This window comes from Aphelocoma coerulescens, chromosome 10 (genome assembly GCF_041296385.1).
Source record: "Aphelocoma coerulescens isolate FSJ_1873_10779 chromosome 10, UR_Acoe_1.0, whole genome shotgun sequence".
Taxonomy (NCBI): Eukaryota; Metazoa; Chordata; class Aves; order Passeriformes; family Corvidae; genus Aphelocoma; species Aphelocoma coerulescens.
The window spans coordinates 11,551,910-11,578,615 of NC_091024.1; the positions used below are offsets into that span (position 1 = coordinate 11,551,910).

At 49.2% G+C, this 26,706-nt stretch overlaps 1 protein-coding gene across 4 annotated transcripts in view; it reads left to right on the forward strand.

Annotated features, from left to right (window-relative positions):
* Nucleotides 1–26,706, forward strand: part of SMAD6 (SMAD family member 6) — a 115,114-nt gene that overhangs the window by 46,009 nt on the left and 42,399 nt on the right. The window contains exons 5-6 of one of the 4 annotated variants that reach the window (XM_069025289.1): nt 20,404–20,489; nt 21,117–21,349. The gene's annotated coding sequence lies outside the window, so the exon portion shown is untranslated. The other 3 variants (XM_069025287.1, XM_069025288.1, XM_069025286.1) reach the window with 3 other exon arrangements.

Here is a 26,706-nt window from a genome sequence, read left to right on the forward strand (position 1 = left end):
TGGGGATGCAGAATTGAAACCACAACCCATTTCTGGGGGAGCTCCATGGTGGCTGTGAAGTGCCTTCTCCTGAAGGATGCTGGGGGGAAGGGTGAGAAGAAACCCCCCACATGTCTCTGGAAATTGCTTTCCTTCCTCTTTTCCTTCCAAAATAGCATAATTAACAGAAATAAACTTCTCAGTGCTGTTAATTTTGAAGGTCTGAGTGCCAAGCTGGAGCAGGCAGGGCTGCACGGAGCAGGCGCCGAGCGCTGGGAACAGTTAATTATTACCCAAACAGGGTCTGAGCGGGGCTGAGAGCACTGAAGAATTATAAAACTGTAACGAGGGAGGCCCATTCTTGGCAAACACTTCCGTGATTCAAATGCTGGGGAATTCAGCATGTTTCTCTCTTTCTTCTGAGGACTCTGTGAGCCAGCCCATGGTGCAGCTCTCATGGTGGGGATTGAGTGGGACCGTCAGTCCAGGGAAGCTGGTGCTGGGACAGCTTCTGCAGCCCTTGTGTCACAGCAGTAGTTTAGAAATAGCTTTGGCAAGTCCATAATTAACCCATTATTGCTTCTTGGAGCTGCCCAACTTGTGAATTCCTGGATGTGAGGTTTGGTGCTGGGTCTGCAGGAGATCTCTTTGCAGCCCTTGCAGGAGCAGGTGCACGGGGGTGGTCACAAGGGATGTTCTACTTTGCTCTCAGAATCTCCCACCAGGAAAGTCCCTGCTGAGCTGTGTTCCTGCTTCATGAGATCCTCTCTGGTCGTGGCTTCTGCTGCTTCATGAGGGCAAATCCTCCCCTCCTCCAGCTGGTTGTGTTGGCAGAGAAATCCCCGAAAGGATCCATGCTCTGCTGCAGAAAGTGGCTGCAAGGAGCCTCTGACACTGCCCTCCATCTGTGGGGATGTGATGGGAGAACTTTCTTTCTCTCTGCTTCCCAGTTTTACCAATCCCTGAAATCAGAGATATCACCCAGCTGGGTCAGAGCTGTCCCCTGTGCTGGGGTTAGAGAAGCAGGATTTGTGCTGCTGTTGGGATCAGTAACCCATGGAACTGCAGTGCATGGGTAGGAACTTGGGCAGGGGTCTCCCAGCACCTGCAGTGGCTTTGAGTGTGTGGTGCCCTGATGGCAGCTGAGCTCACTATTGCTTTTCCCTTAAAAAAATTCGATAGCCTCTAATTCCTGCTCAGGAAACTTCTCACAAAAATGTGCACGTGGGCTGGGATCAAGCAAGATGAAAGGGGTTGCGTGGTGATTTTTTGGAGTTAACCAACATGGTTGGAGCTTTTTAGCCTGAAATTAGACAAGCTGAGATGAGGTTTCCAGAAGGCTTTTGATAGCAGCTTAATGGTAATAAACTTTAGTTTATTAAATATAAAAGAAAGTGCTGGAAAAAAGCACATTTTTTAATGTGATGTTGTGAAATGTTTCCTCCAAGATAAGTGGTGGTGTAGGGAGGGAGGGAGGTCAGAGCTGCTCCTTGAGTAACACTTGGGCAATCCTTCCTCTCTCACCAACCCACAGTTGCCCCTCAGAGACCCCTCCTGGGGGTTTGGGCTGATTTGGTGCCACACACCTGAGAAAGGGAGACCAAGTCAAGGCTTGTGAGGCCTCTGGGCATCACCTCTTGGAGCAGCAGCTCCTGAGCCAATGGAAAATCAGCAAAACAACTCTGAATCCTCCATGTGGGCAGGAAAATGCAGCAGATGGACTTGGAAAGCTCAGCCTACTTCTTACATGGTAGAAAATGAAAACTTCTGCAGCAACACTGGACATGTTCATTAATTTCAGAAACACCTCTGGAGCCGTTGTTCTGAGATGGCTGGGAAATGCTCTGTTCCCCCATAGGATGGGTTGGGTTGGAAGGGACCTTAAAGATGCTGAAGTTTCCATCCCCTCCTTTAGACCTGGTGTTGGTATCAAACTCCTCAGGTGGATCAGGAGAGGGAAGGATGTGGGGATTGGACTTTATTTAAGGCTCTGAGGCTTTGTGTGTGCACGAGTTCAGTGCAACACCGGCCCTGCAGTGGGATGTGGGTTTGGGCTGAGGTTTGGGGTGTTCTGACCCTTTTCCACTTCTCTGCACAGCCTCGCCTTGCCCCATCCTGCCCCATGCCCAGGCTGGCTGATGTCCCCAGGCACGGTGGGGGTGACTCCACCAAACTGGGGAGCACGAGGAAACCATGGAGAGCCCTGAGCTCACCATGGAGCTGCACCAGTATGGAGGGACTGAGTGAATCCGAGGGGCTGTGATCCCACTGTCCCTTTGTGGCACTGCCCTCACCCCACAGGGGATGTTTCTGAGCACTGGGAAAGCTGCTGGGGCTGAGCCCTCTCCCTGCCCGGCCCCAGCATCTGCCCTGGTTGAGCAGGGCAGGTCCAAGGTCAGCATCCCCCTCCAGGGCTCTCCCACTCCTCAGAGGTCACCCGTGCCGAAGCAGAAAAACAGTGCAGCAAAGCAGAATTGCTGCTTGACTTGCTTTTTTTCATTAAAAAGGGAGGCAGGGAGAAACATCAAAATCAACCCCCTGCCCCCACAAATCCTGCCCTTGTCTTGGAGTATTAAAAACATCCTGGAGCTGAGGCCATGCCTGTGTTCCTCAGCGCTGGAGGAGGATTTCTGCCAAGACACTGACCCCTTGTGGATTTTGCAAATGTCTTTGAATCTCTTTTTTCTCTTCGAAAGGCAAGGGGAAAAAAAAAAAAACCAAAACCCTTTCAAACCTTCACTTGGTCCTTTGCAGTCCAGAGCTATCAGAAGATTTATTATTAAACGGAGGCTGCGGGGTGATTTATGGAATTACAGCTGAGCCGCATTGTGTGCTGGTTACAAATTGCACAGATATTCCATGGGACGTGAGCTCCAACGAGCACGGGATATATTACACTGCAGGGAAAAGGGGAGCTTAAAACCAGCTGGCCGACTGTAACAACTACAGCCACTTCTCTTTGAAGAGGAGATGATCTCCATCTGGGTTTAATACAAACCATGATGGACTGACACCGGCTCTCGGAATATCTTATACAAATGGGATAATTTCTGCTTGGTTTTTTCCAGAGCTGTCGCACTGCTTTATTCAGTGTTTTAGTCCTTTTTTTTTTTCCCTCCTCTGTTGTTTCTTCATGTTGGCCACTCCTTGTTGAGCTTTATAAACTGCTGGGGGTGGTTTCTCAGCAGAGGAAGGTTTTTCTCTGAGTGGGGAAAGCAATGCTGAGGTACCATGTGTGGAACCATGGAGCTAAATTGGCTACCTAGAAATACACCCCAGATGTGAATAGGGAAAAGGAAGCTGGAACCCATTATCAGGAAGGATGTGTCTCCTTTGGAGTAAATCCCTCCCATGGAGCCCCCTCCTCTGGCTGTTCATGGCTCCAGGAGGAGCCAGCCGTGAGCCCTGTTGAGGTGGGTGCGCTCTGGGGGGTGACATGGATTGGGGACACCCCTGGAACCTTCCAGGCAGCACAGTGTCCTGGAGAGCCAGGCTCTGATTGTTGTTAAAGCCCTGTTGGTGCTCTGAAGATGAATCTCCAACATCTGGTGTAAAATCTTCATCTCTCCACAAAAGAATGTCCTGGCCAGGTTTGGTAGCCCGTGAGTGGGAGGAATTGGTGAATGGATGAGATTCCTTTTAAGCGTTTGTTGTCCTCTAGAATCAAAGGTTTCTACATGAGCAGTCTCATATTTTGGCTTGTTAGGAAGTCATGGTGGTTTTAGTTAACTCCTTTGGCTGGATAATGGATCATTTAGCACTGATCTTGTTCCCTGGCCTGGTTGAGCTCTTAGCCCTGCCTTCTGTTGTGGACATCTAATGGCAAGTCTGGGATTTTTGGTGTGAATTGGCTGTTATGAACGAATAATCCTGACACACCCATTGCCAGGAAATGGCCCTCAAAACCTGACTGCAGCTCAGCGTGCCTCAGCCCTCCCCAAGCTTTCCAGGCTGTCATGGCTCCCTGCCTCAGTGCTCCTGAGAAGCATCTATAAATACCCACTGGGACGAGAAATCCTGAGTTTTAGTGGTTGATGGTAGAAGTGTTTTCATTCCCTGAGACAGCTGCTGGCCCTGGAGTTTTGGAATGGAGAGGGGGTTGCATTCTTGTTCCTGTACCTCAAGGAGCTGTGTCTCAGGTGGATGCAACTTCCAAAGCTGAGCTCCTCACCTTGAGATTAAATGGACAAAATGTAGGGGAATTGTCCCCACTGGGAGCTGCAGGCTGTAGTTATATCTTTTCTGGGCCAGTCTTTGGGTGGTGAAGTCCTTATCCCTCCATGCCTGTCCAATCCAGCATGTTCCTAGTGCTGGCTTCAGGCCAGGGAGCTCCACCTCCCAGATCCTGTTTTGGTTGCCTTTTGAGGACTTTTTGGGCCAAAGAGTGCTGTGATGTCTGGCAGTTTGGCCCCTGGCACACCCCGTGGTCTGGCCTGGGAGAAGTGCTGGGAGGACAGACGATAAACTCTGAATTTCTGCAACCCCAGGCAGTCCTGGCTGAGCTTTCCCGCTCTGGTGGGGTTACGAAACTCTGACATGGCTTTCTCTGAGATACTAATTAGGGATGGACAAACCAGAGGGAAGAAAATAAGAAATCCCTTTGCTCTCATTGTGGGGTTAAACAAAGTTCAGCTGACTTTCTTCTTCCCCCCCTGTGTTATTTTTCCCTTCAGTGCAGGCTTTACTCATCCAGGTTCCGGCAGGATTGGGATGCAGAGCTGCTGGAGTGCTGTAGCTGTAGGATTGCCAAACCTAACCTAAATCTGAGAGTGTGTGGGACTTAGGGCAGTCTTGATGTGCTCCTGGCTCTCCAAACAGGATAAATTTGTGTGTAGTGTATCCTGCAAAGACCTGGATGTTGCTCAGGGTAGCAGATCTTTATCCCACCTTTCTCAGGTGGTGCTTGGAAGGGATGGGGCTGAGCTTGGTGCTGTAGGATTGCTGGAGGCAACAGCCCTTGGGACACCCACCCCAGCTTTGCTGATTCCTCCTGCAGCCAGGCTGCTTTTGGTGCTATTGGTTAATGGTTGGACTTGGCCTTGGGCATCTTTTGCAGCCTAAAGGATTCTGTGGTTCCATAAATGCTCCACATAGAAATCCTCTCCATGCTGCTGCTGGCCTCTCTCTGAATTCAGCTCAGTGAATAAAAAACCCAAGCTTTCTAAATAAATCAGAAGAAGCAGGGAATGAATTAACACACCCCAGTGCACGTGGTCCTGGCTGGGCTCTGCTCATCTCGTTTCCAACAGGAGCCTCTTCCCACAGACCTCCCTGCCACGATGAAAACCACGCCACCACAATGGGCTTGTCTCTGGCTAATGAAGCTCTGCATCCCACTGCAGCATTCCTCTGATGCACTAGGAAATAGTTATCATTTTTCTCTGGCACTGGGTTTGATAAGCAATTGCCTTTGGCCAAAAGCTGTGCCAAGATTTTACTGCTTGTTACAGAGCTAAAGATGTGACATTGCAACGCTTGTAATTGGGATAATTTAACACCCCATTAGCAGAGAGCAGGACTGGCCCTGTCTCTTACCCATGTTTGGGGCCATTTTTTTTTAATCCAGCCATCTTTTGGAAGAATAGGGGGTTTTTTATGGAAATACGGACACATTCTTCATTACAGTAACTCATTTTCAAATATTGAGGAGAAATTTTTTTCAGCATGGATGGGGGGGAGCTGCTGTTTGTGATAGGAAATCTGGAGTGAGCCATGCCTCAGTTTGGTAAACTGGGAACTAATGGGTTATGGTCCAAATCCTAAGTCTGCTTTCAGGCAAGTCCCTTCTTTTTAAGGAATTGTAAAATGAAGATGATACTTGGAATTTCATGATCTCTGTAGGATTCCCATGATGATTCCTGCCTGGGGACAAGCATATCTGGAGGGGATTCTTATTTAGGGAAGGAAGGAGAGGTTGGTGATGGGACGTCTCCTGTGCCCTTCTTTGGAGATGTGTGTCTGGAGAAGTCTAAAAAAAGGTTTTCTGATCTATCCTCAGAAAGGCACTTCCAGGGCAATTTCAGATCTTACTAGAAGCAGGAAAGCTTGGCTGTTGCAAGGGATCCTGGTCTGAAGAAGCTGCATTTCTGGTTGAGCTTTGCTTTGGAGCTCTGGAAGGGGCTCTGGATGTATTTGCATCAGAATCCCCAGTTTTCCCTGGCACCTCCAGCCTTTTTATGTTCATGAGCACTGTGGAGATGAACTTGTGTCTGCAGGATTGAGGAGCTGGCAGCACCAGACACATCCAGGAGCTGTGATTAAACCTGTTCAGCCTCTTGTCATGACTGTAGTGGGTTTGGGTGAAATCGCCACGATTTTATCATGGAACTGGTAGGTTCCTTCCTGGGGTAAGGTGGGAGAGGGTGCTTTGGGTCCAGACTGGCTCTTCTCCTTCCTCATGCCTGGAGGAGCACTGGCATGGCCAGCAATCCTTTTATATCCCTCAGGATCTTGGAATCATTGGGTTGGAAAAGAACTCCAAGATCAGCAAGTTCAACTGTTCCCCCAGCACTGCCAAGCTCAACGCTGTGTCCCCAAGTGCCACATCCACACCTTCCTCCTTCATCTCTTGGAGAAGGAGCAGCTCTGGCTGTAGGGCAGTGCCCCAGGCACTGTCCCTGCTCCTGTATTTTCCAGAAAGTCACCAATTTTGTTGCTGAAATCCTGATTTGATTAAATTATCATCCAGGTACGAAGTTGGGGAGTGCCTGGTGCTCCTGGAGAGCCAAGCCAAAGATATGGACACAAACCGGTGGCTTGAGGTTCCCCTTTCCCAGTAACGTTCCACCATTTGAGGGACACTGCAATTTTAGCCTTTTTGCCGGTGCTGTTCCTTTCCTAATTAGATCCAGCCTGATAGAAAAGCTGAAAAATTCACTTGAAACCTGCAGATGGGCTTTGCTCCTTCAGCAAAGCAGCCCCAGGGACTGGTTTGAGCCTCCCAGTTGGATGGGGCTGTTTGTGATTAGCACTGGGAAGGGCTGGTGGATTGTCCATCTGCTCTGCCTGAACCAGCTTTAACTGGAGCAGTAACACCCAGAAAGCCTTCTTTGGCTCTGTGGTGTGAAATGACCTGATTTGCCATCATCCTGCTCATGTTTTCAGCGACATGTAGATAAAAGGCAGCACAGATGGCTTTAAAATTCACAGGTATTGCTCTTCTAACTTGTGTCTCCTGCTGGTAGGCTCCTTTCCCTATAAAACACAGGCAACTGGGAAAATCCTGGTGAAATGAGTTGGATTGACTTTGTCCGATGTGCTAATCCAGGTAAAAATGGATTTCCTGCTGCTCTGGTTGCACAGGCCTGGTTTACACCGTGCTCTGTGGGGTGGCATCCCCTGGTCCAGCCCTTCCCTCCTGAGCCTCAGTGCTACACCAAACACAAATCTGGGCTGGAACCAGATTTCCCTGGTCTGTGCCACAGAACAAACAGTGCAGGTTGAAAAACAAAAATTCCTTGGCACAAATCAGCCTGGTTTTATTTGCATCTGAAAAAAATTCTTCCACTCCCCTTAGAGCAATTAGCGATTTTTCCACAGTGTCAGGTTCTGTGATTTAATCAATTGCCTTTATAACTTGTTACAAGGTGTTTTCTTAAATTTAGTGACTCCTAAAAGCTTGACTGTGAACTCTGAGCCAGTTCTGTGCCTGGCATCAGTGTCACAGGCCACTTCCCCCACCCCATCAAATGCTTTTTTTCAATAATCCTCATTTTGGGGTTTATTTTCCCCTAAATGTTTTTTGATGCTTTGGGATATGGTTTAGTAGTGGAACTAAACCATTAACCATTTAGTTAATGGTTGGAATTGATCCTGGAGATCTTTTCCAGCCTTAAGTCTATGATTCCCAGTAGAAAATTTCGAGTTACTCAACATTTGGAAGCCTTGGATTTTTGGGGCAAGGGGAAGAGAAGGAGTGACTTTGGAAGCTGGAATTTTTATGAAGCTCGAAAGGCCTTTTGGAGGGAGCTCCTGTCCCATGGGCTGACGTCCCTCTTCGCTGTGTGAGAAGAATTCCTTGTTGAGGGTTTCACCTTTGTCTTCCTCTGGTGCGTTGGGTGGTACCAGTGTCCAAGTGTTTTCCTTGGTACTCATTCTCCTAATTAATTATCACTCTTTGGGCTTGATGGGCAAGGAAATGGTTGGGAGTTTTGTTTTGTGGGGCCTCCTGCAATGCCTACAACACTGCCTTGCCCCTGGTGTGGTGGATCTCCCACCCTTGTGAGGATCCCAGGCCCTCCTCCCTGGTTTTGTCACAGCCTGGAGTCTGTCAGACAGCTCCTGTCCCCCTGGGCAGTCAATGCCAGCTGCAGCCCTGCCATGAGCAGGTTTAGAAGGAGCTGATCCCATGTGAGGTGTGAGAGCCCTCGGGGCTCCTCCCGTCCCCCTCGGAGCTGTCCCATCATGACCAGGAGCCTTCTGGATCCAGGGCTCTGTGGCTCCTTTGGATTTCGGGGCTGCTGTGCCTCCTCAGCTCCTCCCTGCCCTGAGGGCTCTGCTGCTCTGCCTCAGGACCCTGCGCTCTCCTGATCCGAAATCCGACCAAGGCTTCCTCTCCCTGCTGTGGAAAAGACCTTTCCAGCGGCTCCTGAGGTCTCCAGGCTGGATTCCTGTTGGTTTTGGAGGCCCGTGTTTCCCTGGCAGCCTTCCATGTCTATGTTTAGAAAGGGAGATCATACCTTCCATCTCAGAAATAACCGATGATGACTTAATTTAGAGCATGAAAATTAAAAATTCGCTCTCCAGCTGTGGAGCATTCAGGCCCCGCAGCCTCCTGCTTGTCAGCCATGGTTTCCCCACTTGGCTGTAGGTTCCTCTTGGTCAGCTCTGGGCATCCTGTGAGTTATCTGGGAGCAGGAATGTGAGGAAGGGACCATGGGGACCAGAGTCTCCTCTGCTGGCACTCCTGCTGCTGTCCAGCTGTGTAACTGGGCATCAGAGCTGGACTCCATGGGAGACTCTGCCATTTTTAGCAGACAGATGGTTCTAAAAAACAAAAATCCTTTTTAAATCTCTTTGGATTATTAATACAATTTTACACTTCCCATAGGCTTTCCTGGGGCACCATCAGAGAGCTGTTGGCCCATTGCTAATAAATGGGCTGGAAAGCTGGGTAACCTCCATCCTGGCAGGGAAAATCCATCCCTGGTGTCCTTTACATGGGCTGGAGTTTGGTCCTTTGCTCACACAAGTGGTTGTGGCTCCTTTGGCAGTTTCTGCTCCTATGGAATAAGAGCTCTGGGCTATGCTGGGGATAGGATGCCTGATTCCCTCCTTTCCTCACTGCTGGGTGAGAGGCCAGGTTGCAGAAGGCTTGGAGCAACCTGAGGCAGTGGAAGGTGTCCCTGCCCAGCATAGGAGAGTGGAATGAGCCAATTACTGAGGTCCCCTCCACCCCAAACCACTCTGTGATTCTGTGACTCTCTGGGCAAGCCTAGCACAGCTACTCAGCTCCTTTACACCCAGTTTTATTTGTAAATCTGGGGTTAGCACCAAAACTGCGTTCTGAATTCCTTTCCTGCTGCTTGGGGCTCATCTCTTGTATTTAATAACAGCATGGCGGGGTTGGAAATGGGTTAGAGATCGATAAAGCCCTGGAGACCTGCAGGACAAAAATTCCATGTGCAGCTAGGAGAAACACTTTCATTCCACTCCTGGAAGCTCAGATTCCCCCGCTGCTGCTGATCCCACCACTTTTTTCACCTCCTCTATCAGCTGTATTATCTGAAGTGTGCTCTGAGTGCAATGTTGAAAGGCCCCAGAGTTAATTGGCATTAAGGACGGTGTAGTATTATTAGGTGTGCCTTAACATAACAATCTCCATTTTGGTCTATTTACTCTGTACTACTGAGTAAATGTGGAGATAAAAGAAGGTGGAATTAGCACTTCTCTTGCTTGCACTAAAGCCAAGCTGCATTATTTTCTTTTCTGTGGGTTTAGGCCTAAAAGTAGCTCAGGTATGTGCAAGTTTAAACAAGACAAACCAGGGCCCCATTAAAAATTACTCTCTCCTGGATAATATTCAACACAGGATTAATAGTAAAGAGGCTGATGTCATCCCAGAGCTCCCGTGACCCTTTGCACTTCTTTAGCACATTGCTGAAAGAAAACGTTCCTGACACACAGGGCTTGTCCTGCTGGAAAATCTGATGCTGCCGTTTTTTCCAAGAGCAGAGGGGGAGGTGTTCTGAGCAATGCACGGAAGAATTAATTGGGAATCAGGAGCTTGACCCGAGCAACCACCTTCTCCTCAGAATCACCTGGCTGCTGTGTCCACCCCAGCTGTGTCCTGCTCCTGGGCTGATGATTCCTGTGGTGTCCATCCCGTGTTCCCACAGCACAGAGCAGACTGAGAGCACACCTGTGGTTCTCCCTGTGCAGGGGAGAGGATCCTGCTCACTGCCCTCCCTGCTTGGCAGTTCCAGCAGATGCCAGGCAAGGGTGGGCTCTCCTCCCTGCTGGAACACTCTGGAGCTGAGTTGCTCCAGACTCTGCTCTTGTTGCTAGCTGCTGGAACAGCTGGGGTTGGAGTTGTGCAGGTTTTCCAGGGCTGCCAGGGCAGACACCACAATGGAATTGCTGCCAGGTCACACCAGGCTGGAGCTGGCCGGGGATAAGAGGGCTGTGCAGGAGTTTGATGGGTTTAGATGGGATCAGTGATGTTACATGGTCCCAGAGCTCTTCATGGAGAGGGTATCTTGCTTTTGAAAACTGGTTTTATCTTCCTGTCTAGGCTGGGCTCTAAAACCCTGGTTTGTTCTTCACAGGCCTGGCTGAGTCATGTTCTGCACTGCACCAGCCTGGGCACTCCCAAATTGGGCTGGAAAAGGGCTGGATTAAACCAGAGCAGCGTTCTGGGCTGCGGGGTTATGAGCAGGTCCCTTGATAAGGAATTGGGTGTGCTGTGAAATAATTAGGGACTCTCATCTTGGGATCTTCATAAATATTAATTAGCAGATTTCATAAGATCGGTCACCTCCTTTTCCCTGTGCCTGTAGGGACAGGTAAATGTTCCAGCTCTGTCCTGGTGTGCTGCCTGGGGCACTGGAGGGACAAAGTGCCCTGTGCTGGTGTCAGTGCCAGAGCCTGTGTTTCCTCCTGAGACTTTAACTCCAAAATATCTGCTTATATTAAACTTTCCCAGGTTTCCCTCCCAGGTTTCAGTACATCCAGTGTCCCAGCACAGCCTGGAGATGGGTGGGTTTGGGCAGTAAATTACCATTAGGCAGTGACAATATTGATCATTGTGCCTGGTTATCAGTGCTGGGTCCAGCCTTTGCTCATTGCTTTTTGCCCCCAGTGATCTTTTCCATAATTTTATCATGGGAATTCACTGAGATAGCTTTGCTCCTCCAGGGATGCTCAAAGTCCCCTTTGGAGCCAAGGTTTGTACTGGAAGGCCAGGAATGCCCTTGGTAACAATGTCAATACAGCAACAGAAAGACTTTTCCCAGCATTTTTATGCCCAAATCACTATGAGAATCCATGTGCAAAATCCCTCATGGAGCAAACAGACACTTCCTGCAAGGTGCGTTATCTCAGCCAAACTTTGCTTCACCTCATGTGGCCCTGCAGGGAGGTTAATGCCGTTTAAATTATCCCAAAAAAGCTGCTTTTGCACTTGTGATGTTGCACTACTTAAAGCATCACAGAGGCTCTTAGAGCAGCCACTTTGGTGTGAATTTTTAAAAAATAATTCTGAGGAAACTGCTAATGATTAATCAGCACCAAAAGTTCTGTTGTAACCTCATCAGGTGTGTGAGCAGCAAATATTTTAACCCTTGAGTAGCACAAGTGCCTGAAGGTGTTTGCAGACTGGGTATAAAATAAATGGGAGAGAAGATAAGGGGCTAATGGAACAGAGATTGATGTGGTTTAGTGCAGGGCTGGTGAAAAGCACCGTGGTTGTTGCCCATCAGCTCTGCTCTTGATGGAGCACTTGGGTGAGGGGAGGTGGGATCACAGCTCTTGGGCTGTGGCAGTGCTGGGCTTGAAATCTTGATTTTTTTTTTGGGGTGTTTTTTTTCCTTTACAAACCGGTTTAGCTCAGTAGGTGAATAGGGGCAGCTTGGAAACTGGAAACTTTCTTATTTCTCATGGTGGCTTCTCCAGCCTGTGCTTAGCTGGGGTTTGGCCTTCTGTGCTCCTTATTGCAGTTTCCTCTCCACAGCTAACACAAAGCTGCAAAAATCCTCTTTGTTAAGAGAAATACTCTTAATTTCTAATGCAGGACTTTGGCAGATTAGCTGGAAAGGAGATGGGGCATAGCCCACCCTTGATGAGAGGGGAACTGTTGTCTCAAGGGCATGAGAGGCTGTGATGGACCCAGCAGGGAGGGATTTATGCTCGAAGCAACTTCTGTGTTTTGGGAAAGGAGCCCTGAAAAGTTGCTCTTCCCCTGGTCAGGGCGGTGCTGCTGTCCTGTGCGTGGTAAGGATGCTGCCCTGCCTGGTTTTTAGAGGATGCCACCTTTGGTTTAGAATTCCTGTCTTGGAGGATGCTGCATGATTAGCAAACCCATGGGACAAACCCAAGTGGGTTTATTTGATAATATTTTTTCATTTATGTGTTGGTCACCAATTACAGGATTCGCTTTTGCTGTGGCTGTGGCAGAGACAGAGGAACACTGACACTGTTCCAAGGGTGATTCCTGAAGCTCAGGATCCATGCTGGGATCTGGGTGATAAAAATGAAGCCTCACAGAGAGTGCTGTTTCCAAAATGAACTTAAATTGGCCCAAACCGAGTTGAACAGGATGACAGCTGAGAAAATGTGAATTAGGCTAAAACTGTGCTGTCTTGGCTTTTGTGGCTCAGGGTGAAATCCCAATATGCCAACAGGGATTGTTCACAACTTTGCATGTCCCCTGGGTATTTTTAAAGCCTAACATTATAAATGAGGCAGTTGATGTGTTTTACAGAATCTCTTCTATGATTTTTGGGGTTTTCTTTCGTGAACTCATAAAAGGTTAAAGTATTAATGAGCCCCTGAGTTCTTTCAGAGAATTTGGAGAGCACAAGGCTCAGGAATGGTTGGATTTGATGATCTTGGAGCTCTTTTTCCAACTTAAATGATTCTGTGATTTTGGAGAAATAAACCTGGCTTTTCTAATATAGATTTCTTCTTTGATAATCCTAATCTTGCTGGTGTTCCCAAAGCCTTACCAAAGGCTTTGAAACATTCAGTCTAAAATGTTTGTTCCTGGACCAAAGTCATCCCTGGAGTGACTTCACTGAGGCTCGTGAGCCTGACAGGAAAAATCTGGGCTATTTAAAGCTGCAAATCTCTGCAGTTCTCAGGAACTTGCTCATGTGTACAAACAGCCCAGATGAAATCAGCAGCAAAAACATTCTGTTTCTCTTGGAAGCTGTTTACAAAACATTTTGGCAGCATTGGAACCAGGATTTATTTGTGCAAAGAGGCTGCAATGTCAAAAAGCAAAGCAGTGACAGTGAGGATGGAAGAAGGCAGCCACTTCTGCTTCCTGAACCCTGCACTTGGCTGGGTTTGGATCTCATAGAAAATCAAGATGCTGGGGTGAAGATTAACACATTTATATTGAATGTGAACAACCAAGCTGCAGCCTGAGATAAAGGGTGTCTGGGTAACAATCCAGAAAGGCCAGTCAGGGGTTAGAGAGGAAAACTCCAGAGTGGAATTACTTCTTACAGATTTCTGGGAGTTTTCCCATTTTTAGCTTGAGCCTTAAGTGAACACTTCAACCAGCCAGAATAAATTTGGGGAGTTCTTGCCCTGTTTCACTTGTGGTCAGCATTGAAAAGCCTTGTGGAAATGAACTCAAGCATTTCCTCCTCTCTTTGGGGAAGCTTGGATAAAGACATCAAGTGGATGGAGAGGGACCTCTGGCACAAGGGGAGGGATCCCTACGCTGGTGGCAGAGACATCCTGCACTGCAGGACTGAGGGATGATGGAAGTGGCATTTGGCATGTGTCTGATGTGGGTTTCTCTGACAAAACGGGTTCAGCTCCCCCAGGTTCTGGGTCCTGAACGTTTCTTCCTGCTGAGCAGCCTCAGCTGGCAGCTTCAAAGGCTGCTCAGCCCAAACCAAAAACCTCAAGAAAGGGATTCAGCCAGGAGAAAACCCAGAGGCCACGTGCCGTGCATATGTCTGATAAACCACTCCCAAATTTGTTCCTATCAAGCTTCAAAAACAGGCATCTCATGGTTTGCATTTCCCTTTTCCTGTCAGAAAGCCAAAAATACAATTTTCAGGCCACGCCTCTGTGTGCAAGTTGCAGTCACTTATTTAAATCTGTTTGGGCAATGCTTTAAGCAGGTGCTGGCTCTGGTGTGGCTGCTTTGATTGAAACCATGGATCAGGGCTCTGCTGAGACCTCTGCCTGGAGGGCAGGGATGGGTGGGGAAGGGGAATGGCCACTGATGTCATCAGGTGTCCTTTAGGGCCTGGAGGGAGCTTGGATTCTAGGCTGGGACAGCCCAAAAGGTAGTCTTTGGGGGGATCAGAAGGCAAAGAAGTGACTGCCTGATGCTTCCAAACTTCAGCTTGACTTCCCTGCGCAGGGATAAGAGCAAAGCCTGGCTGGGGGATGTGCAGAGGAAGGGCTGGGCTGCCTTTTTGGTGGGAAAAGCTTTTCTGTGCTGTGACAGCCGGTGCAGGAAGCCTGGGGGGAAGCTCTGGTGATGGTTTCAACGCCTCACATTGAGACCAGAAGCCTTTGAGATAAAACAGGAACGTGTTCTGCAAGTTGCCATTAACACACAGTCGGTGACTTTGCAGATGGTTTAAATTCCTCCTGATCAAATGGGGAGGGTGAGATGGGAGCCCTGACTGGAGCTGTGCTGCAGAGCCTGGAGCTGGTGGGATTCCACAGGCCCTGACAGATGTTGGTCACCAGACTTTGGGAATGCTGAGGGGAAAAATAATCTCAATTTCACATAAGCTGGTGCTTTTTTCTTTGGGAGAGGAGCATTCCCGGGCTCTGGGATCAGGAGCTTTGCTTGGGCTCTGCCCATCATCAGGATAAACCTGACTGATGAAGGTCATGGCAGTTACCTGCCGCTCTTATCTCCCAAAAGATGGGAGTGAAGAGAAGTGGAAGGAACAAGTTTCCTGTGCTGCCCTTGGGGTGGGAGAGCCTTTGGAATGGGGCAGCAGCTCGTGGCTGACCTCACACGAACCCCAGTGATGGAGAATCTGGGAACGGAAGGATTTGCAGGCTGCAGCCTGGAGCTGACAGACAGAGGAGCTGTTATAGTGGTATCACGTCCTGTTTGCTTCCAAACCTTTGTCAGCCATGAATTTCCATGAGGAATTGTCGCTGCACTTCAGCTGTGGGGCTGCTCTGGGGCAGAATTGTTGGGGCAGGGTTTTATTGCATCTGTCAGAATAATGGGGCTTTAGGGATAGCAGCACAGACCTTTCTCCTGTGGAAGGGTAAAAGATGTGAGTGAAGCACAGGGCATGTCTGCAGTTGAGATTTTGGAGTTTGATCTGACACCTTGAGCATGGGAGAGGCTTTGGAGGCACCTCAGAGAGTGTGGGGAGCTCTGGGTGAGCCTCAGGGTCATGGGGTGGGTTTGGGGTGGTTGCACAGAGCAGCTTCTTCCAAAGGTGGGGAAAAGGAGGAAGGGAAATTCTGGCACTCATTTTGGCATGTGGGGCGGGAGTGTCAAATATGGACACGTGAGTGAACTCCTGGAGGCATTTTGGGGTTTGTAGGGTGATGCTGGGGGTTGTGGTGGGAGAGCTGCCTGTGTGACCAGTGCTGAGGAATGGCAAGGGCATGTGCTAGCCTGTCTGGACCAGTTTGGCCCTGGGCCACCTGCTGCTGTCAGGCTGGGAAAGACTTTTTGTCCTGTTTATACAGCACTGGAGCATCCCTGGTGCACCTCTCTCCCTGGGCATCCTCGTGGAATTTAATGTCAGAAGAACTGTCAGGTCCCAGTTATCCCCCTGTATTTCCTGCAGGATTTGCCATATTGAAGCTTCACAGCCCAGTGAGATGCTGGTGTCTGGAGGGCAAGTTTTGTTTAAAAAATACAACCCCAAAAGGATGCTCTATCTGCCCCTTGGCCCTTCCATGCCCCCAAGGGAAGGTGCCTGACCCCATGGGGTTTTGGCTCCTAAAAGAGCAAAGATTTGACTCCAAGACCCCACTCTTTTAAATACTATTGCCTGATCTTCAAGCAACTTCTTGTCTTGTACTTTGCCTTGATCTAAGAGGGAAATCCTTTGTCTGTGTGTCATTGAGCACAATCCGTTCCCAGTGTTCTGAACACCAGACACGCTCTGGTTTCAGCCTTTGGCCCTGAGACCTGAGATTTGCTTGTATTTACAAGCCCAGTAATTGCTGTCCTGAGCCTGTTATCAACAGAGATACATGCAAGGGAAATTGCAAGGTTATGGTTGAAGCTTGCAGGGTTTTAGACTAACAAATATTTTAGCCTGAAGATATATTCAGCTTGATTTTGCTTTTAAGTGGCTCTGGGTAACATGAGAAGTTGCCTGTCAAATTTGATGGGGTCAGTAAAATTCAAGTATGTTCGACTGTAATTAACATTTGAAAAGAATTTGCTTAGGAATTAGCTGTTGGCAGTGCAAAGCAGCTCCTTGTGTGGAAGCAGAGCTGCCCATCAGGGTCCATCCTGTCCTGGGCAGTGCAGGAAGGGAAATCCAGCCTTTACCACTTGTCTTCCTGACAGTTACTCCAGGATTCTTCATGGGATGCTGACTGGATCAACCACAAGTGTCAGCTCTGTGCCATTCAGGAATTCCATAATCATCCCAGCACTCACTGAGGGGAAAAGGCATTTCTGCACTCATGGGGGTGGGATAAAGTTATAACTAAAAGTGTTTAAAGAATGGTCTGGAGGCTGAATTTTCCCTTACTGCTGCATGTCCATGGAATAACTGGTTGTCCTGCTGGGAAGTCTCTCCAGCAATCCCAAAGTGGTGTTTGGTCTCCAGCCATTGCTGCAGGTGGAAGCAGGAGCAATTTGGGTTGTGATGTCACCTGGAAATCCTCCCTGTGGGCTGGTTCCTTGCTGGGCTGAGGGATTCATTCCTGATAGGAGCTCAGCCAGGTCTGGGCTCGAGGTGGCTGTGCCAGCCATGGCACATGGCTCCGTATCAGCCACCAGAAGAGTCCCTGGGAGACACCTGGTCCTGGCTGGGGACAGCAGCAGGCAAAGCTTCCCATGGGGTTTGATGAAGGAAAGCTCTGCTCTTGTGTATCAGAATAAACTGTAATTGAGAAAGGGGCCACCTCAGAAAAAAGGGTTTCTGGTTCTTTTTTCTGTGGTTCCCAGCTCCTAAAGCAGTGACAGTGCATTGTGCTTTCTCCTGCCCACAGATGGAAAACATCAGGGTGTATTGACCAGTGCAGATGTGAAATGGAGAAGTCCCCAACTTGGCTTTGGCCTGGTCATCTGTCACTGTAAAGACAAGCAAAATTTCAGTTTTTCTGAGTGGCAGTAGAATAGCCCTTTGTCATCGTCACTTAGTGACAACTACTCAGACTTCAGATTTCAAAGCTTTCAGGAAAGGAAAATCTGTTTCATTGAGATCACAGGGAAAATGAGGTTTCAGTTTAGCAAAGCTTTGGCAGTTTGGCTCAATTTGCCAAATCCTTCCCTAATAAATAACTCGACGGGCTTTGTCAGGGAACAATAGTGTTACTTAATAGTGCTCTGTAATTAAGGCTAAAATTGTATTGATAGACACCCAAAGGCTTTGTTGGTCGGTGTGGATTAGAGCTGCAGGGAAGGGAGCTGCTTTGGGGAGGCTTTGAGAGCACAGATGACTTCTGAGAGCTGAAGGTGCCATCCCTAAAATGTTAAACCCCGCTGTGCCTCGGAGCTGTTTTTCTATTTGGAATAAGATGCTGGGTGCTTGGTGTGTGGGGGTTAGGAGGGGAGTTTAAATTTGCTCTAGAACCAAACATCAGTGAGGACTTGAAAATGGGGAGCCAATTGCTGGAGATGTTGGATGGGCAGCATTTCTGGTAATTAGGCTCATTAATGTCCCAGCAGCTGTTAATGCTGGGGACAGACAATGATATTGAAGAGCATTTGTTTTGTTTTCTCCTGTATAACTGGTGAGAGTTGGTGGGGCTTGGAGCAGCCTGGTCTAGTGGAAGGTGTCCCTGCCAATGGAATGAGATGATCTTTAAGGTCCCTTCCAATTGACTCTGCCCTTCTGAACATCTCCAAAAAACCCAGTGCAGAAAAAAACCAAACCAACAAAAATCCCCAAAAGAACTGTGTGGGGTGTTTTCCATTTAAATAGGGATTTACGGGCTTTCCCCCAAATTCCCTTTCTGGTTTTTGGAAACAGTGTTGTGCTCTCTGTGCTTGCTTGAGCCCTGCAGCATCCTGGGCCTCAGCTCTCTAAGCACAACTGTCTGGGAACATCTGTAGTGCTCATAATCAGAGTAGCTGTGGCCTCTTCCCTTCATGGCTTTGAACGCCTCATCTTTAGAGGAGTCAGAGGGTTGGGAGGCTGAACCCAGGAGGATCTGGGGAAGATTGTGCTGCTTTGTGACCCCTGCACTGAGCACAGCACAATCTACAGCTACTCATGATGCTGTTGTGAGCCACACATGGAAAGGGCTGAGGACATGGACTCCTCTGTTCCTGACTGAGCAGGGAAAATCCACCACAACATCCCAAACCTGTCACACCTACCCAGGGCAGCTGGTACAGCCCCAAAGCAGCATTTGGGTGCTTCTTAGCTCTGCCAGATGTCAGGCTGGATAAGGAAAACACTTGTGGGATTTATTTCCTAACCAGGGCTCTATGGGGCCAGAAAAAATCTGCATTAATTGCAGGGATTGTGTTGTTCCTGTGTCACCCCCACGTTCTCAGAGCTTTACAGACACAACATTGTTCATTGCACTGAGCCCGGTGCCAGGCAGGTGCTGTGGCTCCTCTGCCAGCATCAGCTGTGAGCAGTAGGATGCTCTTTTTTTTTTTTTTTTTTACCAAAATTCCAAAATTCTCCTTCCCTTAGGGCCTGGCTTGAGGAGGGATCACTGCTGGTGGTAAATCAGTGGTTTTCCCTTTGCCCAGGTCCTTTTCTCTGGAAAAAAGCAGATGGCAAAGCCTGATCCCAGCTCCAACCCCACTGGAGAGCTAAACAGAGCAAAGAGCATCTTAAGCCCTTGTTGCTTTTTATGATAAACCAGTGAGATCTCAGCTTTAGCAGCACACAAATGCAGATGGGCAGAGGATAGAGCTGCACACCCAGCCAGTGCCTTCCCAAGGGTTTCCCTGCATGGATTGAGGTGGCTGGGTTTGGGAATACAGTGCCATGTGGCAAAGCAGCTCTTGCTCCTGCGTGCTGATGTCTCCAAACTGCCAAAATCCTTTGGAAACAGATTCCTGCTGCTGAGCTGGAGGGGTTGGCTTGTTGGCTGAGAGCTGGTGGCCCCCAGCTGGTGTCTTCCCCAACCCAGGTGTCCAGGAGCTGATCCAATGGTCCTTATTTGGTTGTGTGTCACCTCCTGCCCTTCCTGGTGGCACTTGCAGTGTGCGGATGCCAAGTCTTTTGTGAGGGACTCTTCCAGCTCCTGGAGACCCAGATAAACCAAATTTATCTGTCCTGTTTTGTGTGATTAAGGAAGTTTATCTCATGTACCTTGTCTGCTGAGGCCACCCTGTGTGTCTGAACGTGCACTGGGTGGGAATGAGCGGAGTGTGGTGGGATCAGCTGGCCCCAACCAGACTCTGGGGAGGGAAATTGGGTTGTGCTGCTGTGCAGAGGCTGCTGAACCCTGCTCTGGCTCCCTGCTGCTGTGTGGCTGCTCTGCAGAGCGTGTTTTCACTGCTGACACCGTGCTGGGGCTCAGCTCCAGGTGGCTGAGGCCATCTTTAGGATATCCTTGGAGCATTTTCTTGGGCAAACACGCTTTGCTTCCGCATCACCAGCTCGGAGCTATTTGGGCTTTCTGATGCTATCTCTTCTGAGTTAGTTTACCTTCCTTAGTGCCTCAGGGATGTGGTAGGGGGGATTTCTAAGTCTGGTTGTCGTCTTGCAAGGCTGATGTTGGGAAAACCCACCTTGGTTTTAGAGCTTTCCTCTGGATCTGCCACTTCCATGGTAAAATGACAAGAAGTCTTCATCTCCACAAGGAATTCGGTTGGATTTATCTGAGTGGCACTGATGAAGCAAACCAAGAGGGTTTGGTTGGAAAGGGCATGGGGAAAAGACTTGGGAGTGAAGGGTCCTTCAGGGTGGCAGGTCAAGGATGAGCCAGGGCTGGACATGTGGGAGTTGTGCACAATAGACACTCATTTGGAAACTTAATCTTTTAATTTCCCCTCATCAAGTGGGTCAAAATAATATAATAAAGGCTTTCTCATGGTGATGCGAGCTGTAATTCATGGCAGCCTTTTTTCAGTTCACATTTTCCCCTGCATAAAGTTACTGTCTCTTGTTCCAGAAGCAGCAGCAGCATTTGAGAGCAGTAATGAGCGGCCCTGGCAGGACTACAAAGGTCTCCGGTGGAGCAGGTACTCAGGGGATGAGGTAAGTGGTGTCGTTTGGGTGAAATAGGTGTGGAAAGTGCACTCTGCACACGTTAGGCTTCAAAGCCAGCAATAATTACTGCGTTTGAGACTGTATCAGCACCCGGGGCTGCCATTCAAGTCGGGCAGGAATTCTTTGTGTAGGGCTTTTGTTCTCCAGACATCCAAGCTCCCCGTGGTTCACACCGGAGCAACCGAGGAAGCAAGGGGAAGTGTCATGGCTTTGAGGTGGAGATGGGTCTGTGTGGAGCCCTGGCTTTGATGCATTCATTGGGGTGCCCTGTGAATATGACTGGGCTGTAATTGCTTTTAATGGCAAAACCATGAAAGGAGAAAATAAATGTTGGGGTGGGTGGCAGCAAGACGGATCTTGCACGGTGCTGGTGCAGTGACTCCTGGCAGGGCTCTGCTCTCTGGGTCTGCTGCTCTTGGTCTCATCTCTTGTCCTTCTGCTTCTGCGGTCCCTGCAGTGGCTTGGAGTTGAACCGGTGGTGTGAGGCTGGTGTCTCCCAGATGACGTGTGCTTTATTTCATAAGCATGTGCTAAATACAGGATCATTTGGTGGGTAGAGCCAAAAAAAATAGCTCTCCAGTGGATTTTGTGATGAATCTCAATAAAGGAGGTCAGTGATGTGCTTGTTTTATAGGAAAGAAATGGCTGAAATGATTTATCACTGGCTTGTTAGTGACCCAGGACAAGGAAAATGTTTTGACGTACTGAGTTGGAGCTACCCAGCTCCATCACCCTTGTGACTGCTCTAAAGTAACTAAATCTTGAGATTTCTGCACAATCCCATCTGAATCTATGTCCCCCTGAGCCTTCAGAGTAGGCTGCAGCTTCTCCCAGGAGCTCCTGTCTCCCCTCGCAGGGAGGGATTCCCAAAGCGGCTCAGATGTCGGCAGCGCTGTCACCCTTGTTCTGGCCGAGCCATGACTTCTCGGTGCCACCCCAGAGCCGCAGCCTGGCTGTCACCCATGGGGAGAATGTCCCTTTTTGCAAACTGTGGGGTCACTTTTCCTGCTGTGGGGGCCGGAGCACACAAAGGCGGTGCCAGCCTCTGCCTCAGCCGCCATGGGCAGTTTTTATCTCAAGCAGCACAGGGAACTGATCTAATCTGGCCGCAGAGGCCTCCATGGAACTCTTCTCCCTAAAGGGCCCTTGTGCTGGAACAATAAATGCCATGGATGCGCTGCCAGCCTGGAGTTGCTGATTCCATTCAAACCCGTGGGCATTTCTTTCCCAGGGCTGGCGGGGTCTTGGCACCTCTTTGGCCGCTGCCCACGCCAGCCCGGCAGGGCTGTCCCGTCCCGGCGACGGCCGGTCTGCTGGCACAGCCGGGCTGTGGGCACTGCCCGCTCGGGCCCGCGGTGACGTCCGGCCGGCGCGGCCCGGCGACAAAGCGCCACTATGGCCGGGGACGGGCGGAATGCGGCCCCGGGGCGGGGTGTCACCAGGGGCAGCCGGGGGGCTCCTGGAAAGGCTGGGCAAACCCAACACAGCGGAGCTTGTCTGGCAAACAATAAGGGATGTGTTGTGGCAGCATGAATGGGCTGAGCCAGGGGATGTCAAATGTTTACTCTGGGTTTCCACAGGGAGGTCAGATGAGGGCCGAGGCCTCTGCTCCTCCTCCAAGCGGTGAAGGCCACTGTGGGAGCATTGGGATCGAGCTGGTGGGATGGGCTTGGAGAACGTGGGCCTTTTGTGCCACCTTTGTGGCCTAAAACGGGTCTCACACAAAGCCAACAGGAGCAGGATCCTGGAATAGTTTGGTTTCGGAACATTCTTAAAGATCATTCCGTTCCAACCCTTTTCTCTGGACAGGGCCAGTGACAGATGTCATTTTAGTTGGTGCTTTGAGGATCCCATAATCCTGCTCAAACCCTCTCTCAGGCTTCACTTAACCATGCAACCATCCATCATTAATTCCATTGTGCATCCTAATGTCTTTCAACATTCCCGGGTCCCCCATTCCCAGTGGTGGGATTGGAGAGATGTCCATGCAGTTTCCATGGTTTTTTTATGGTACAAGCTGCTCCTGTAACCCCGTGGATAGAGGACGTGATGAAATCCCTGCTCTGAGGTGGATCTGAGTGGTGCAGAGACATCAACATTCTCTGACACATTCTTGGGGCAAGTGAGGCATTATCAGGTGAGACCAGACCCCTACATTGTGCCAGGGGCCAATGCCACCAGCTTGGTAGCCCTTGTGCCAGCTGCCCAGAGCAAGGGGATTTGCAGTCCCCAGACTGTGACTCATGCATTGTATCTGCTCCTCCTGCCAAGGCTAAATCCCGTTTATTAGAGAGAACTTCACAGGCTTTTAATGAACCTTCCTGAGCTTAATTTACAACTTGGGGAAAGATAGACAAGGTGACAAAGTGAACTGAAATATGAAATTACTTTAATTGCAGAGGAGGACAGTTTATAGGCTTCAGAATCCAAGTCATTTATTTTAATGATCTCCTCTGCCCTCAACACATAATTACCATTCCCATTCTGAGCTGGTTTCAGGAGAGGTATGCAGGGAAAGCTGGTTGGACCTGTTCAGGCAGCAGAACTTTTGGCAATGCCTAATGTGAGATGAAAAACGAATTAAAAGCAAAATATATTGTCATGTCAGAAACACTTTTCATTTAAGACACGCTGGGTTTTTCTTCGTTTCCTGGAGACAGCTGTGGTCCATCTGAAAGCAGCAATCCGAGGCACACGGCACTGGTTGAGTGCCTTTCCAACCCTACATGGTAAAACACTTGGAAAATCCCTAGAGTCAACATGGGGGCCAAGGGGGTAATATGACCTTTGGGGGGAGGAGATGGAAATGTTTCATTTCCCTGTTGCTCCTTGCATTGGTGAGTTGGATGTTCAGGGTGGTAATAAAAAAAATATGGACTTTGAGAAATGGATGCTGCTTTTCCCGCATGGATATCTGATTTTGGCTGGTCCTACTCGAACCAGCTGGAGTTTTTCAACCCATGTGGCAGAGAGGCTGTCTGTGAGCAGCTCCAAGCTGTTTTCATGGAGTTCAAGTCCCTCAGTGTGAAAAACTGGATGTTGCTGGAGTCTCTTGTGGGTGTTTGGGCACGTGGACATTTTGGTGCATCCCGACTTTTCCGATGTGGCTGCTGGGGGTGTGATTTGAAAGAGGTTGTGTTGTAATCGCTCAGCTTGGCTTAGCTCCGCCTTTGCCTCTGCTTCTCCAGTGTCCAGGAGCTCTCCAGCTGAGCGTGGCCTGGCTTCCTCAGAGTTAAAACTCTGATGTCCTCAGAAACCTGAGCACCAGGCCCAGCTCTTCCTCTGGCAGGGTGGGAAAGTAGGAGGAAATTGGGTGTAACCTGAGGAAGCTGGAAAGCAAAGATGAGCCCAGGCTCGAGGGACTTGTGCCAAGGAGCGGCTTCTGAGCCAGGCTGATGCACCTTCCTGCAGGGAAAGGAGGTGAAAATACATTTTTTCTTACAGGGCTCATTAAGTTCCTTGGATTGGACAGTTGTGGCACGGAGTTTCTTGATTATTTTCAGATTTTTTTTTCTTTAAACCACAAGGATGGGTTGTGGACCAAGAGATCACAGGAGTCCTTAAAGTCTGTTAGCTCCCTACGTAGAGTGGTCATGAATATGCAGCAAAATGGGACAAAATCCAAAGGCACCTGGACTCTCCATCCACCTGCTGGAACAGGCTGGCTGGGATTTCACATGGCCCTGGCTGAAGTCAGGCAGCACCAGAAACTGGGGTTTCAGGGGTGCTTTGGGACTTGAGACCCAAAATCCCCCACAAGAGTCAGCGAACTGCATGTGCCCAGGGGCACAGCAACTGGTCCCAGTGCTAGTGAGTTGCTGGAGTAGAAAGCCAAGGATTTCCAAGCTAATGTTTCCCAAAGTTGGCATGTTGGCATCTTAGAGCTTGACTTGTTATCTAAAAGATCGGCTGCTGGACAGTGTGGAGCAGGTAGAACTGGCACTGATACAGCTCTGGGTTTGTGGCTGCTGCTGATCTGGCCTCTAAGGCTTAACAAGGAATAGTAAATTAATTTTCCTGAGTAGCTCAGCCTCCTTGGCCAGATCAGTCTCCAGAATGAAGTGCTCCTGGCCTGAAGGAGAAGTGTGACATTCTTCCCCAAAACAAAATATCACAGGTCCTTCATGTGCTCACCCCAGCACAGCCTCTCTGGCCTGGCTCCAGTGCTGCCTTCAAAGTATTTGCTTTAAAACCACACTTTAAAAAAAAGCTCTATCAAAAAGAATGTGAAGGATGCAAAGTTTAGGTCTTAAAATTGGGAAATAGCACAGTAAAGCTGCTTTTGTAAACTTTTCAGCCTCCTTGAGCAATAACCCACCCTGCTTCCCAGCCTGCTTTCCTCTCTCTGCTGCTGCTGGCCATCAGTGGAAGAAGTGATGGAAAAAGAGGCCATATGGCCTTTTCATGCTGTTGTTCGTGCTTGGCAGCATCGTGCTGCCAGCAGCTGGGAGCTGGGCTGGGAAGGGGGATGCTCCTGTTGGACCCAGTGTAGCCATGGGAATGGGGTGTGATATGCTGAGGGGAGCCCAGCTGGGTGTGGGGAAGTGCTCAGGGGGGCAGATGGTGTCTCCTGGGTGACGTGCATCTACCCTGGGACAACGGGAGGTTTCAAAGCACATGGGAGGATTCTTTGGGAGTGAATATGGAGAGGGATGGCCGGGCTGGGTGATGCCCGACCTGAGCTCAGTCACCAGGGTGAAGGGACCAGGTGCTCAGGCCTGGGCTCCCCTTGGCTGTTCTCCTGGGCTTCCTTTGCTGATCCCTGCTCCTGGGAGGCCTCACAAACTTTGCACCAGGATCCTCTGTGCCCAGGGCTGGTCGTTCTTGGTGTGCCAGTGCCCAAATCCCATCAGCAGTGTCCCTTTTCCCTCCTATCGCTGGTGCAGCCAGTCCTTGGTGCAAAGGGGTTCCAGGACAGGCTCTCCTGGGTCTGTTTTTGCCCAGGTCCTGTGAGGGTTATGAGTGAGAAAAACATCTCAGACTGGCTCTGTCTTCACCAGCCCTTACTTTTAAAGGAAAACATTGTTTGTTTGTTTGTTTTGATGTTCAGAGGTTGGTGGGGGAGGGTTTCTGCTTTCTTTTTTTTTTTTTTTACCTGAAGGAACAGCAGTTTCCAGACAATTCAGACTTAGGAAGTGGGGAATCAAATTTCTTTCTTAATCCTGTGGGGTTTTTATAAATGAGGGTGTGTGAACTACAAGAAGGATCTTGTTCAGCCCCTTACTTGCTGACTTACATCCAAGCCAACAGTGCAAGGCTTGGAGCTGTGATGCTGCTGGGGAAAACACAGGGAGAAGTAGAGGGAAGGTTGTGGGATTGGTGGTGCTGCTCAGCAAACAGAAAGAGGAAAAGGAGAGCGATTTCTCATTCTGCTTCCTAACTCCAAACACAACGCAAAGTTTTTATAAACTTTCTGCTCAGGTTTCAGGAAACTGCAAATGAAACTGCATTCCTCTGTGTGTTGGTCTTTTTTTTTTTTTCTTTTGCCCTCTTTCTTTTTGAGATGTAATAAAACATCATCACCTACAAGGCTGTGGCCTTTAAAAGTGTTCTCCAGAGGGCAGGCGAGGAGTGGAGGCAGATTGACTGACAGCTGGAATAAAGACTCTTTATTATCTCTGGGATTATAATTTCTCTCTGTTCTGGGTGTTTGAGCAACAGGAGTTTGGTTGTCTCTGTTCTCACTGGCTTCTCCTGTGCGCTCCCTGTGCTGTGGTGTCCCTCTCCCCCATCATCAGAGGATGCTGAACATCTCATCACCTAGAAAATAGTGCTTTTTTCCAGAACTGGAAGGCTTGAGTGTAACTAGTGAGAAAAAAACAAGCTGTTAAATCAGAATATAATAAAATTAGCAGGAGTGGGGATGGAGCAGCCACAGCAGGATGTGGTCACAGCACTGTGTGGCTGCAGAGGGTCTGTCCTTCCCCAACTACTTTAACTCTCTAAACTGGTTTTAGGGGCCAAAGCTTGCAAATCTCTAAGCCAGCAGCTCTTCTGGAGCTGCAGCTCCCAGGCTCGCTTGGAGGAAGCAAAGAACAGGGAAATAGTGGAATTGGAGGTAAAAACAAATGGGATAACCTTTAAAGACAGAGTCATGAGCCATGTCTGAGGCTGTTTGAAGCAATTTAAGGATGGGCAGTGGGATGCTGATGTGGGGGCAGTGTCTCTCCTGCAGCTCCAAGGCAGGAGAAGGAATGGGGGACGC